Source organism: Aythya fuligula, chromosome 7, assembly GCF_009819795.1.
Source record: "Aythya fuligula isolate bAytFul2 chromosome 7, bAytFul2.pri, whole genome shotgun sequence".
NCBI classification, from domain to species: domain Eukaryota; kingdom Metazoa; phylum Chordata; class Aves; order Anseriformes; family Anatidae; genus Aythya; species Aythya fuligula.
The window spans coordinates 24,054,610-24,067,333 of NC_045565.1; positions in this window are offsets into that span (position 1 = coordinate 24,054,610).

Consider the following 12,724-nt stretch of genomic DNA (forward strand, 5'->3'; position numbering starts at 1 on the left):
TTTTAATTGTTAAATTTACTGGAAAGGAAAAGTGTATTTTTCCACCGCAAACGTGAGGGCTGCGGCGGGGCCGGGCTGCGGCAGGGCTCGCCCCTCTGCTTGGGGGGGGGCTTGGACGGATGCAGACCCCCTCCCCTCTTTGATCTCCCCCCCAGCCGGGGTCCCCGGGCCCCCCCCAGCCCCGGGCCCCCCCGGCCCGGCCGCCGGGAGGGAGGGGGGAGCACCCGCTTAGCTCGTGCTTGGTGAAATTAGTGATGTATCACGTTAATTACCAGTGTGATCTTAAAATGGTTGCAGGCCCAAGGAAAATTAATGGAAATCCAAATTCTAATTATGTGGCTGGTGTTAAAGAGTTGAACTAAATACCCGGGAAGGGAAATTGGATGATAATGTGGAAATATGCTACATTTTCTGGCTGCTTCTGCTCATTGCATCATGAAACCCAATAAATGCCTTAAGCAGAGACACCGCTGGAGGAGGATCTTTGGGGAGACAAAGGGGGGAGGGGGGGGGGGGACACCCAAGACCTGGGATAACGCGGAAAAAACGCTGAAGATCTTCCAGCACCCGCTAATTTTGCACCCTGTTAAGCTCCCCAGCAAGGTTTGCCCATGCCCGGCGGTGCGGGCCAGACCTGAGAACCGGGAGCCCGGCTCCCCCCGACCCCCCCAGGCTCCCCCAAACCTCCTCCGACATCCCCCGGCTCCTCCCGGTACCCCCCCAGCTCCCCCGGGTGCTGCCCCACTCGCGGGTGGGGAAACTGAGGCACGGGCACGCCGCCCTCCGAGCCGCCTCTCTGGGGCCCCCGCAGCCCTCCCTGCCACCCCCTTCCCCACCCAGCAATCACGCGTGAAGGGCTAATTAATTATCGCAATTAAGCTTTCGGGACCCGGGGCTGAAACCCGGGGAAGGGGATTTTGTGTCGTGTCCCCCCCCCTCCCCACGCGTGTCCCCGGGGATGGGGGGGCGCAGGCACCTGCCCACGGGCTTAACCCTTCCCTCGCCCGCAGTCTCGGGGTCCCGGCTTTCAGCTCTAAGATCTCCGCCTCATCCATCACCGAGTTAAAAAAATAAATAAATAAAAAATAAATAATAAAAAAAAAAATCAGCGGGGAAACCAATACAGGCAAACACATCAAGACTCGAGAGTGGCGACCCTTGGAAAAGCCAGGGTCCAAGCAGATATGAATCATTTTTCTTTGCATACTTTAAAGGAATTACTAGTGATATGCACGGCTGTCACTGCAAACTACATTTATGGATTTGCAAGTCATTTCCATAAATCAGCTGCATTGGATCCATCAGAAGAGCAGAGCCCGGCGTCGGTGCGAAGATGATGGAGCTCTCTTTGAACGTATAATGAAGTGTTCCAAGGGCTGCAGTTATTTTTCTGCTTGTTAAGGATTTTTTTTTTTTTTTTTTTTGGAAGGGGGAGGGGGCCTTCTCGAATTTGATTTTAAATTAAAATGTCGCCAAGAGATGTTTTATTGGTGATCACCCTTATGATAAATTTATGCTTCAATAATTACTTTCCACGGGGTATCGATTTCCTCTGGCAAAAGCCTTTCTCCCTCCTTCCAAACCCCTGTCTCCCATTTCCAGAACAAGGCAGCGCTGCCCCCCCAAGCCCTCCAGGGGGGATGCAGAGCCCGGGGACGGCTGAAATTCCCCTCTGAGCCCACGGTTCTCGAGTGGGGGGGAGCTGGGGGTGTCCCCCAACCCCTGCACTGGTCCCATCCCAAGGGGGCATCTCCAAAGCAGGGGTATTCCTGGGGTAGCAGGGGATCTGGGGGGTTTGTGGCTGTCCCCCCCAGTCCCCAGCAAGCCCACCTGCCCACCAGGAGCTCTTTTCTGCTCCTGGAGCCAGTGCTGGGAACCCACTCAAGGCATTCAGGCAGAGGCAGAGCAGGCTGAGCTCCCAGCACAAAGCAGTGCTGAGGCCCAGCCACACGAGGACCTGCTTGTTGCACAGCTGCTCCTTGCCTTAAAATAAAAACAAAATCATTACAGCCAGACTGGAGTTTTGCAAGGTGTCGGTTTCATCCGAATAAATCACTTCTGATCTGTCCTTTCCTGCCAAAGCCAATATTCCTCCCAGCTCATCCATCAATAACTTCCCCCTTGGAAGGGGCTCGCTCCGTGCTCAGAGGACAGGGCAGAACAGGGCAAGTCACCGCAGAAACGGGGCTTTTCCTCTCTTTCCCGAGCAGCAGGCCACTGTTCTCCTTCTCCGTGTGTTTTCCATTCCCTGGGAGCAGGAACACAACATGTGCTGGAAAATGCTGTGGCTGGGTAGACACGGCTACCTGGTGGCAGGGAGGCCACTTGTCCCCAAGATGCACGACTTGCAACTCCATCAGCCCAGGCTCAGCACCAGGTACTGGCATGTGGAGGCACCGCCTTGCTTGCCCTGTGCCTTTTATTTAAAAAATAAAAGATAAAAAATGAGATTGGGTGAGTGCAGTGTGCTGCCCCCAGCCCCAGCTCAGGCAGCACCTCCCTGCGGGGCTCCCAGGCTCTTGGGGTGAGAGGAGGCCCCATGGCACCTCCCGAAAATCAAATCAACCCTGTCCCAGAGTGCCCCCACGCTGCTAATTACCCCAGGCCACTAATTCCCCTGCCTTTCCAGCATCCCGCTTGAAGGCCACCTCCTGTCCGGGCTCCCAGCAGAAGCGAGCCCCGGGGGGTCCCAGCACCAGCCCCCGGTCACCCAATCCCCGGCAGAGAGCTCGGGGAGGGACCGGGGAAGGGTCTGGAGGGGTCCGGGGGGTCCCAGCCCCTTCCACTGCCCTGCACGGAGCAGCCCGGGGCCGGCTCGGCGCTGCCGCCCTGCCCGGCTCGCAAAGCTTAGGCGAGGGGGACCTCTGCAGGCAGCGGCCCCCGCTGCTCATCGTCCTACAGCAGTCTGTGGGATAAGAGCAGGGCAGGCTTCCCCCTGGCAGGGGTTTGTTAGGGGAAGGCTTTTTTTGAAAGGTTAAAAAAAGGAGGGGAGGTTGCCAAAGCCCCGTGGCATCCCTTCGGGGTGAGCTGGGGGTCCGGCGGGGGAATGAAGTCGTGTTTCCCAGGGTTTGTATGCTGCTAAGGGCAGACAGACCGGCTGGAAAATGCATCACAGAATATCCCGAGGTGGAAAGGACCCACAAGGAACATCCAGTAAAACTCCCGGCTCCACACATGACCTTCCAAAAATCAGACCCTATGTCTGAGAGTTATCCAAACGCTTCTTGAACCCCAGCAGGCTCAGTGCCATGACCACTGCCCTGGGGAGCCCGTCCCAGTGCCCGACCACCCTCTTGGTGACAAATATTTTCCTAACACCCAGCCTGACCCTTTCCTATCACAGCTCCAAGGATATGCCACCCCCCATCCCTGTACCAGAACGTGAAGAAGCAGGATGCTCCCCCCATTAACTAAGCCTGGAGGGTGAGCCCCTTCCCCTGGTCCATGGTGGTTTCCAAGTGGATTTCTCCTAAAATCTAAGTGACCCCAGTGCCACAGATATCAGGGGTGGGAGAGGAGGTCAGAGCCAGGCACGGGGTTATGCAGGACATGAACACACTGAGAAACAGTGGGGCAGCAGGGAAGTGAAGGGCGGCTCCTCCAAGATGGTCCTGTGTGCACACCATGCACACCTCCCTCTCCCAGAGTTAAATATCTTCTTGAATTTCAGCCAAAATGTGACTAGAGAGGTGACAATTGCAGGAAATTCAGCCCCCAAACATTTTAAACCCCACCACCCCATGAAGCAGAGCTTACAAGCACTTCCTGGCGCGTGCACTGCTGCTTTCGCAGCAGGGTCACCACTGGCAGAGACTTTCCTGCCTCTCTCTGTGCCCCCAGAGATGGGAGGATGGCAAGGTCACCATGCCATCTGACAGCACATCACACCTGGAGGAAGCCCTGTGACTCAGGAAAATAACTTTCTACGTGGAGGATGGTCAAACACTGGAGCAGGGATCAGACTTTGAGGTCTCCATCCCTGGGGATGCTCAAAGGTTGACTGAACTGAGCGACCTGACCCAGCACCCGTGATCCCTGCTCAGAGGGAGGGCTGATCCTGAAGGGGCATCCTGAAGTCACTCCGACCTGAATTACGCTATGACTTGGTGGTATAACCAAACCTCTGGCTGCTCCCCTACCCCCCTCATCCAGCACAATAAACCTAAATAAAGCAACCAAGCTACTTCTAAGCCCACCAGCACAAGCAGCAGTATAATGCCAGTGTCACGCACCCTGTAATCAGTTTCTATTTCTCATTTCTTAAAAACATATTATTTTATGATCCACTAATGCTTTCCCCGAATAATCCCATTTGTTCTTCACCTAATTCAACCGTAGCCCTTAATTGTTTGATACTAATAGCTTTCATTTCTCTCACTTCCTTCTCTTTTTCTTTGCCCTGCAGGAGAAATCAGCTGCAACACCCACGAGCAAGGTTACAAAACAGCTTCTGCCTTCATTCCTCATGCCCTGCCCATCCCAGTGTGCAGAAACCATGGCCAAGGGGGGAGGGAATTCACCCTGTTAGATCCGTGAACATTTTATTTCGATGATCCATTTCATGTCAAGGTTAGTCAGCACTAAGGGATACCCAGGTCCTTGTTTCCTCAAGCCTTGGCTGGCACCCAAGGCAGGAGTCTCCCTTCAGAGCAACAACGCTCAAAATGTCTATTTCTTAGATAGAGACCCAAAAAGCGAGTAGCAGACAGCAGCCCAGGAGGTGGTGGAGCTCACCCCCTACACCTGCCATCCTTCCCCATCTGCAATTAATTAAATATATATATATCTGACGGTCTGATTTAGATGGAGTACTCCACAGGTCTGCTAACTGTTTTCCCATTAGTCCTCGCTTTCAAGAGCAGAGCTGGATTTTAGTTGGAACAGCCGTGAAGTCTGCCAGGGAGAAGAGGAGTGGGGTGGTGGCAGCAGAGCAGTGTGGAGTGGTGCTGGGTGGATGGGTGCTGGTTCCTTGGGCTGCAGGAAGATGTCCCAGGGAAGTTATTGCATCCCAGGGAAGTTATTAGGAAAGGCAGGAGCTGCTTCTCAGCTGCCTTTCACTGCTGCTGCAGGTACAGGCTCTGCACATCACTTCTGCCTGTTTGGCAGCGAGAGAGAAGCAGCAGAGGGGCTGTGACGGGGAAGGATGGATGCTTGCTGCCCCAGGGATCTTCCTGTTTGGTTTTGGTGGATTAACCCTAAAATCAGCCGGTTCCAGTTGAGAGGAAGAGCAGAAAGTTTTGAAAAACCGTCTTAACGCAAATCTCCTTTCTCCTTTTCCTTAAAGCTAAGAAGCTGCCTGCCCTAACCAGGGCAGGTGGAGAAAGGTTTCTAAGAACAGGAGACAAAAAAAGTCTGTCAGGAGAGGATTAGCTGGAGCAGAGCCTGCCTCCGAGCAAGACAGCGGGCGAGGCCGACCTTGCAAAGCCTGTCTGGGCTATTTTCTAGAGGAAGGTTGCAGAGCTGCGTTAGGAGAGGAAATTCAGTTTGCCCTGACGCCTGCTGCCGCTCACACAGCGATGCTGCTCCCCCCTGCCACCACCTCAGGCCCTGAGCCCCCCTGGCTGCTTGGAGACCCCTTGGTTCCCCCTGAGCCCCCCCTGAGCACAAGCGAGCCACAGGGCTCCTTCTCCTCCTGCTCATGGTGGGAGCGCGGCCTTTGCTCTGTGGCCTACTGGGAAGTGTAGTTCGGTGCCTGCAAGGCCATTTCAGGGAGGCCTGGGAAGTTTGGGGGACAAAATTGGGATGGTTCCTCGAGCCCCTTTGCTGCGTGCATCATTTAAACGTATCGGTTTTGTGACCCCCCCAGTGGAACGAGGGTGGGGGCATGGCTGGAAACAGGGACCTGGCCCAGGTGCTCGGTGCTCACGTGCCCAGTGTCAGGGCCTGGTGGCATGGGGCTCACTCGGTTTTCGCCGGGGAAGGTCTCACACCAGCACCTCACATGCAGAAAGAGGGCTGAGCACGGCACTGAGAGCCCTGCAGGCCAGCCTCCATGAGGGAGAGAAAGGTTTGGGGCTCACACAGCTCGGAGACGCACAAAAAGCTTCGTGATGAGGAAAGCAAGAACCTCCCAGCCAGCCGTGGGTGCTGGATGTGACCCAAACTCAGCAAATTCCCCAGGGTCTGGCAGAAAATGAGCCAGTTTTGCACACTTTGAGGTCTAGGGCACATTCTGAACATGAGTAAGGCTGGGTTTGGGGGTGCTTCATCCCAAAGGGCAACTCCGAATTGTCTGCATTTCTTCCCTTTTTCTTTTTCTTTTTTTTTTTTTTTTTTTTTTTCCACCAAAGTTTTCTTTCTTTCACTAAGGAGATGTGAGCTGCATCCAGACTGCACCTCCCCATTTTCCTCCTCAAAATAATAATAGCCTCATTTGCTAAAGGCACTATTAGGGTATTAAGTGAAAATGAATTAAGTTTAATTCAATTGTTATTTTAGGAGCTTTGCCTCGTCAGGGTTTTGCAGAGCTTCATTCTTCCACTCGCTGGAGACCGGCTTTAACACGCCCCTGCTGAGTTGTTGCTGCAAGCCACAAACCCATCACGCTGGGAGTTTTACTTAATGCTAAGGGTTGGATTTTATTTTGCTTAATGTCAGAGTCTGCCTGCCACACTGCTGGGGGAGAGGAGGGAGCCATAGACCGGTTAGCTCGAGTCCATCATGATGGGCTTAAAAATGCAAGTGGCTGTCGGGCTGGCCATGGCTTAGGCAAAATTTGAGCACTTGTTTCCACCACGTCACTGTCTCCCTGTTCTGGGGAGGTTTTACCACGTCCTGCATCTGTTCTCATCACCAGCTCAGCCTGGATCTTCTCCCTCTGCAGCAGCACGGCCTTGAGGAGAGGGCTGCTGGGGGGAAATTCCTCCTGGAGAGAGCCCTGGGCTCACAGTGGGGACACAGGCTGGGATGTTCACTGATGGTTTCCAGCAGCAGAAATGCCAACAAACCCCTTGGGGATCACCAGGATCTGCCCTGGTCAGGAGCTATGCCCAGCTCTACCAGGCCAAAGAGAAAATTTGAGAGAGGGGAAGGAGGAGAAAAAGTAGTTGCAGAGGGACATGGCCTTCCTTGGGATGCATGGCCATGCCTTTGCAGGCTACTGGATGCTCATAAACCTATGGGCTTGGCTAGTGCATTTGGAGAAAATTCACATTGCTGCACAGAGCAGGGAGATAAGGGAGAACGTGACCCAGCAGGGTGAGAAGAAGAGGGGCTCACATCCCCCCCCAAAGCCATCAAAAGCCCATTTCAGACAAGCCATTGGCTCCCCATAACTTGCAGATTTGAGCCAAGACAGCCACAATATCCATCCGGCAGTCCCCCACCAGTTTCACAGTTCCTACAGCAGAGGGAGAAGAAAGGACAAGACCCCAAAGATAAATGCCCACCCTCGGTGCTGGGACAATTCGGGGCCAGGAGGAAGCAGCATGGGGAGCAGGGCTCTCTCAGCCCCTAACCTTGCTCAGAGCCAGCGCCTAGGATTTATGGAAGGAAAGCTTGGCAGTGACCTCTGCTCCGCTCCAGCTCTGAGCGTGGACTCGGATGGCATTACAGCGTGATGTACGGCCAGCGGCTCTGCCGGGCAGTCTCTTGTGAGCGATGGCTTGCGATATTTCTGGAGTTTATACCTAGCTCTCCAGCTCGACGGGCTCTCTGGATATGATTTGTGCTGTATGTAGCTCTATAAATATTGAGCTCAGAGCATTATATATGGCGACAGCCCTACAGCACTCCGGGTGATATATCCCCGCGTTTGCAGTTGTAGGCGAATAATTTTAGTTTGAGTGGTGTGGCAATGAGAACAAGGAGGAAGTAAAATAAAAGGGTAATTCAAGACCAAGCGGACAGCAGGGAGCGTGCGTGAGATTCAGCTTATCATTCAAAGCCAAGCCTTTCCCACCAAATCATTCAGGAAATTGATGGCCGGAGTCATTTCCCAAATTAGTTACCTTATCCCTGTGTGCTGCTGTCTGCAAAACAAAGAGATGGCACCGAGCCCCCCCGCCCTGGGCTTTTGAGGCAGAAGAGGAGAGGCACAGTATGAGGACGGGGAGGAGCAGAGGATGGGGCTGGCAGGGGACATGGGGTGAACTGGGCTGTTACCAGCAGCCTCTTGCCACCTGATCCCATGGGAAGATGCAGCAGCATCACGTCAACAACCCCTTCTGGCAAGCAGCTCACAGGCCACCATGTAGATTTGGGGACAAGGGCATGCTCCTGGGTACTGCCTAACCCACCCCATGTTGCTGCAGCCCAGGTGCCGCTTCTCCCCCATCAGCCCCATTTCTCCCTCCAGCCAGGAGATGAGCAAAGGGGCACCAGAGATTTCAGAGGGTCCTTGGGGCCACCCCCCGAGCAGGATGCTGGAATGGCCAAATGCCCATCTCCAGGGGAAAGTGGAGGGCAGATTCATGCCATGCCCAGCTCCCTGTGATGCTCTGAGGTATGCAGCTGCTGGTGTCCATGCGGGGCTGGCAGGCTCACCCACCTCAGCTCAGACTGGGCAAGTGAATCATTTCCATCCTGGCGTCAGCTCAGCACTTTCACAGAAAGGGCATTTACGTCTGTGGGTGCTGAGGGCACGGCCAGGTGAATCATCGCTGTCCCTTAGAGAGAAGTCCAAGGCAGAGCCTGTAATTAATCATTAATTGTGAAATAGGTGAGTGAACAAGCTCCCAAAGAATGTGATTACAAGGAGGAGAAGGAAAAGGACGTGATGGACTGAGGCCAGCACGCTCTGCAACAACCACCAGTCTGTACTGGTGTGCTTCCTGGTGCCTCATTCACAGGACCCACGCAAGCACCCACCCAGCACCACACAAGGGCAGAGTCTGACCGGAGCACCCAGTGGTGCAGGAAGCAGGAGAGAGCACTTAAAAGGATCCGTTGTGGTTTGCTCTGGTTCTGCAGAGAAATGGAAGGTTAAAGGAGAGTAAGAGCTCTGCAGCACCATGTCAGGGCAAGGGCTGCAGTTATTTGCGATGGCAGCTATTGCAGGCACAAAGGATGCACAAATTGATCCAATCCCTTCCTCCAGGAAAGATTTAAGCTACATGGGAAAAAATAGTTCCAGTGGAAACTGCTTCTTTAACCTTGAAAAGACAAAAGGTTCAGTGAGACAAAATCTGGGGCTGAAGTTGCAGTAATTAACATGGCAGAAGCCTTGTAGGGCTGGGATGGAGCAACAGGTTCCCCATGCCTGCACTGCTAGTATTACCCTGAGTGTCTGTAGAAGCCACCCCTTAGCTGGCCCAACTGGCTCCCACTGCCCCTGCATGCTCACCTGGCCCCTAAAATGGCCCTTTTCATCCCAAAATTGAGGAAGGGGCTTTGTGGGGCAACGCCTGCAGGGCTACCTATGGGGGACGTGGTGGCAGGCATGAATCCTACCTGCAGGTCCTGCGAGCCCCAGCTACCAACATGCAATCACAGGAACCTGCTGCCTCCAAGACGGCTGAATTTGGCCAAAATTGGGCCAGAGGAGATGAAAAAAAATATTAGGTGAAGATGACAGACACACACAGACTCACCTCAAAAGCCTTGCTTTTTCTGGAAACCAGGCTGAGAAGAGGAAACAAAGAAGAGAAACTTCACAGCTGGTAGAGCATCCAGGGGATGTTGTTCCCAAATTTCAGCACATCGTTTTAGCTCACATTTTGGCCTCTGCCCTCTGGGCACCATTTCACTACTAAATGCACCGTGGAATAAACACCAAGCGATGGCGGAGCACAAATAATCCCTTTTCAGAGAGAATTACTTTTCTGGCGAATTCTGGGGAATAAATGCAGCTTTAAAAAGCAATAACTGGTTAAACAGATACTCGCACACAAGCAGACCCCATTAAAGTCATTTGATACGAGCCAGGGAAAACCACCTCTAAATCACATAATTATTTTAAGAGACGAAGGCGCATTTGTTTAAACCGGTCCGAATCACTTTTGGGGAGGGAGGAGAGAGGGGGCTCGCCTCTGCACCATGAAATGCTTTGATTCCCTGCAGCTCAAAGCCCAGGCTCCTATTTTAACAGCACTAAACATATAAATAGGTGATAATAAAACCCAGGTGATTTCCTCCAGCCTTATTGACTTCCTGCGCCGCGAATAAAAAAAATAAACAAGGAAGGGACGAGTTCCTTTTTAAATTATTTTTATTTATCTCTCGGGTTTCTATTTCTCCCTCCTGGTAGGAAGGAGCTGCTGGGTGCAATGCACCCCCACAAGCAGCAGCCGAGCTCCCTGCAGCCCCTAGAGGGAGCCCGGCCCCCGCGTTTGGCTGCTGTTTGGGGTCCTTAAAATAAAGGGGAATGGTGGGGGGCTCTCTGGGATTAAATATTGGGGCACAAGGGAGGAAGGATGCTGGGCTCAGAGCCGTGCAAGGCAGCACCTGCAGCACTGCCAGGTGATAGCCCCCATCCCTGCCACCCCACCACTTGTAGGGAGGGGAGCTCTGCTCCCCCCATCCCACCATTTGGGTACTTTTAGGGATTTTTCTGAGAAGGGGAGCGAGGGCTGGAGCCAAGACTTACCTCCTGTGGTGCTGCTGGCAAGGAGAGAGGAGCTGACTACCTGGTGCAGATGTTCAGCAGCACAGCACCCTAATTTTTGGCAGCATCTGCAGCCATGCGAGCTCTCAGGATTCACTTTCCTGTGGATGAGGTTGCCGGTGTGGCTCTTCTTCTCTGGCTTTCCCCTGCTGTGCTCGTGGCATAAATACCAAAGCTTGGCACAGCACACAGCACAACTCCGCTCTGGGGGACGTGTGTCCTGTGGTGTCCAGGGGTTTGGGCTGTGTGGGGACAGCCATGGGCCCACAGACATGTCCCAGGGAGCACATCGTGCCCTGCACATCACCTCCTGTTTCAGGAGAGGGGTTCTCAGCCACAGCTTGGTTCAGACCCACCAAGACAGCCGATAAGGTCTCAACGTTTGCTTTCGCTTCATCCTGAAAGGCAAACTGGGGCTCTGCAGGCATCTCCAGGAGGATGGGAGGCAGTGGGGAGCCCCCTCACCTGGGTGGGCTCACATCCCCGGGTCGGGGATGCCGTGCCTGACACCACAGAGGCCTGACCACAGCTTGGAGCACAGGAGATCACTCGCTGACAGTGACCCCGAGCACGATTCACATCCAGCAGTGCCCAGAGTGCCCAGCCCTGGCCTTGCACCCGCTGACCATCAGCATCACAAAGCAAGGATCCTTTACCTGAAATCCTGAAGAGGAAGAGTCAGGGCAGCCCTAGGGCCGCACATCAGCATCAGGCCGGGGTCAGCAAATATCGGCCTCCCAGCAACGCCGCTGCCTCTTGCTGGCAGTGAAAGTCCCTGGGAAATGGAGCTGCTCTCCGTGTTTTCCCCTATCCCGCCCCTTGTGCTGCTTTCCAACTGAAGTTTAAAAAAAAGTAGATATTGATTGATTTTTTGTAATCACTAGTTTGTTATTTTTAGGCTACTGCTGTCTAAGAGACAGACAGCTAACCGCAGCTTCCCCATGACGAGCGCGTTCACATTCTTTGGAGAAAAGGAGAAAATCAGTTTTCTCAAGCCTCTCTTCTTCCTACTCAAAAATCTAGCTCGGGGACACCCCATCTCACTCTCAGCAGTTTGTTTTTACTCCAAAAGCACAAACTCCCAGCCCTGACAGACAGATCTCTTCCTCTCGGCATGAAGCCCCACCGAGCCAAGGGCCCGCGGGTTTGGATAGAAATTCGGCTGGTGCCCCCCACCTTCCTCCAGTTACCACAGCCAGAAATCAGTTTTCAGACTGGGAAAATGTAGATTTTTTTTTTTTTTGTGCCTTTGGGAAAAAAAATCTCTTTGAATATAGTTTTGAGTTGGACTTAAATTTATGTAAAGGCTGATTTTAAAATTACCAATGTAAGAAAACGTTTCTGAGCAATGGACACGAGCAGGGGCAAAGAAACTACGTCCTAATCTTGGGTGAGCACTGTTATATCAAACTAAAAGTTTCCTAACGTAACTAAGGCCAAAAATAACAAACAATAATAGCAGAAGTAACAATAATTATAATAAAACCAAAGTCCCAGCTAGTTTAACAAATAAAAGTTCTGCAGAAACGGAGACAATCTGGAAGATCCGACTCCAGCAGAAACTTGTGATAATCCGCTGCTTTATGTACTTTTTTCTTTGCTTACTATCCACTAAAAAATGTTTTCAAAAAATCTAGCTTTCATCCCCAAATCAAGATCCTTTCATTTATAAAATCTCAAACCGGGATACTCCGATAATCTCAAGTCTTACTTCACAAGAGTTTTCTCAAACGGGCGCTGGTGGAAGCTCGTCGTCGCACAAAGAAATCGGCGTCGCTCCACTGGCATTTTTCTGGCAGAAAGCAAAAAAGATTAATTTAAGGAGTTCCAGCTGTCCCAGTGCACCAGACAGGACTGGCTTTTTCGTGTAACCCAAACAACGTTCCACAAAACAGTTCTGGGTTTTGCCAGTGAACTTGATTTCCCTATGGGACCATGCACCCTACCGTGAGCTCCCATAGCCGTCCCACTGAGCTCCAAGCACTGATTTTAAGCCCCACGGGGCACAAATTAATTACGAGCACATCCAAATTGATAGCAGAAGAAGCAGCAAGATCTGGTTGCTGATGAGGGGTGTTACAAAAATACCTATTCACAGTCCCAATGAGGTCGGTAAAATGATCTCGTGCATGGCAGGAGCAGAGTTTCTCTTTACTATTAATCACAGCAAGTTATATCAGA